This window comes from Phalaenopsis equestris, unplaced genomic scaffold, assembly GCF_001263595.1.
Source record: "Phalaenopsis equestris unplaced genomic scaffold, ASM126359v1 Scaffold000002, whole genome shotgun sequence".
NCBI lineage: Eukaryota > Viridiplantae > Streptophyta > Magnoliopsida > Asparagales > Orchidaceae > Phalaenopsis > Phalaenopsis equestris.
In genome coordinates, this window is record NW_018164444.1 from 62,640,163 (window position 1) to 62,642,794 (window position 2,632).

Below are 2,632 nucleotides of genomic sequence, written 5' to 3' on the forward strand. Positions count from 1 at the left end.
CTCTCCTAAGCCTCACACCCTTAAGATTTCTTCCCTTGCTCTCTTCTCTAAGCCTCACACCCTCTCTATTTATAGAAGCAAGAGAGTGGTAGGTGGGAGGTAGGTGGGAGGTAGGTGGGCGGTAGGTGGGAGGTAGGTGAGATGTGGTAGGTGGCGGTGTCACGTTATAAAATTGTCATTTTACCTTAGTTCATTAGTTTGGGGTCAAAATAACATGAATAAAGTTATATTGGTTGAAAATTGCTCAAAGCTCTTGACAGAGAGGAAATCACATGCCATATCTCACCTTTTCCCTATAAACGACTACATCATCACATAACTAGTCCATGGCCCTCTCATCCTGGCGAGCAACCTGAAAATTGATGGTCGGGTCAAAAATAAGTCTCCTCCATAAAGATCACCTCTAACGATAACTGACCGACCACTCGGTCGCGACCACTAGTACCCAGGTTTGCAGAGTGTGCTTCGAAGCCATCATAAAATAAGAAGAAAACACTGACAAATAAATTAGAGCCTGAGTGACTGAAAGATAGAGAAAAAATAATGTAAGCACAAAAAAACCCATTCAATCACGATTTATAAAAATACACTAGAAGAGTAATCTTCACACAAAAATGTCGATAGAAAAAAATCATGTCAACACAAATTTTGAGAAAACAAAATAAAATTTTATTTAAAAAATATTGAAGGATTACACTCAAACTCTATTCCAATAGAAAGAATTTACAAACTGGTCTTCGACAGCCTTGGCGAGGAGAAGGCCCTTCCTAACCAATGTATAGTATAATCTTTACCCACCAAGCTTGAACTGATATTGTTGATCGGCCTCAGAGTGGACCCTCTGTGCATAAGCATCCTCCTGGATTTTAAACACTTCCTGGTGAAGATCAAAGGTCTCCCTTAGAACTTCATCCAGTCAGATCAGTACCTAGCAGAGACCCTCCTCTCACCAAGCCTCAGTCATCTCAGCCAAAGTGACCTCCACTTCATCCAAGCGGAGGGTCAACATCCTTAACGAGATCTTGCATGCCTCAGTCACTTCCTTGTGGACCTCAACGGGGTCACCCAGATAATTGACTACATTGCCCTTGCTCTCAGCTGGCACCTGAGGTGCATGAGCCAATGCCACAAAAGGATCAAGGCCAAAACTAGTAGCAGGCAAGCCCTTGATTCGAATGTCTTCTTCTTTTTCAAGAGAAAGCTGATAAAGAGAAAATAAATGTAAAAAAACCTAAATCAACAAAAACATTAGTACTCATAATCTACTCCTTCTCGAACCAAGTAGTTGAGAGATTGCCTCCATTAAGTGGAAGGAGATCACCAACAGTTCCTTTCATCCTGGCCAGCCCACCGTTGGTTCCTTTTTCGTCAGGCGATTGAGGAGCACTTGCAGTTTCTGGACAATCGATACAGCAACAGAAATCTTAGTTGACAAACCAGCACCCTAACCACCTAGTTCCTTCGCAACACTGGGTCGACTCTTCTTCAGAACCTCTTGGATTGAATATGAGGATTCCTCTAGATCAACCCTCTCGAACATCTTCGACTTCTTGACAACTTTGTTCTCCCACTTCTTCTCAGTTCACCCTCCGAGCTGTGATGTTTCTTCACCTCAAAAGCGGCCAACATCTTCTCTTGGTTTACGACTTTGGTGAAGGATCTAATTTTTTCTCCATAAGGTTATCTTCAGAAGCCAAGCAGATGCAAAGAGAAATAAAAGCATAATGTTGATAACCATCCACTCATAAGGGTCATGGGCACGAAGAAACCAGAGTTTAATCATTGCATTAAATTATGATTGTTAAGATTCTTTTTTGCTTTAAAAATTATCTTGTTTTGATTGCAACATTCACTATCAAGAAGCAAGAGAATTTGAGAACTAAATATGCACACTAAAAAATATGTCTCCACAGATCTCAAGATAATCTAAAGGTCCAAGATCAAAATAGATATTGAGAAGACCCTACAAAGGTTCAATATATGTGAGACAAAACTAGCTTGCATCTCCTTAAGTACCCACTTCAAGCTATATAAGGAATTACGGCCTAAGTCTGAAGCAAAGCAAGCATAGATGAAGAGAAATCCATATGTTTTAGCTATTGGGAGCCTGATATATGCATTTCTATATACGATATCAGATATGGTTTATGTAATGCTATATACGAGACTAGATATTTCCACGTTAAATTTTGGTGTATTTTGTTGGGATTACTTTATTGTGTGTTTCTATTTGATATATTACGTGTATTGAATAAATTTGAATGAAAAATTCAATGTGACTAAAAATTTGTTGGAATAAAAACTTGGGCTTCAATAAGAGCAAAATAAAAGAATTGAAATATTTTGTTTTTGCATTTGATGCCTATAATATCAGACTTTATTAATATAAAGAATGTTCATTGAAATATATTTTAATAGAAAAGCATTCAGTATCCATAAATAAAATTTGATGTTCGATCCACTTGAAAAAAATATATAGAAGAAATTTTAGAGGATTTCGGGAGTCCATCATGCATTTAAATATATCACAATGTATGGTCCACATATGGATATGAAACCTTATCAATTTACTGTTATGTGTACGGAAATTGAAATGACAATGTTGACGCCTCTATGCATGTTTCACATGCCG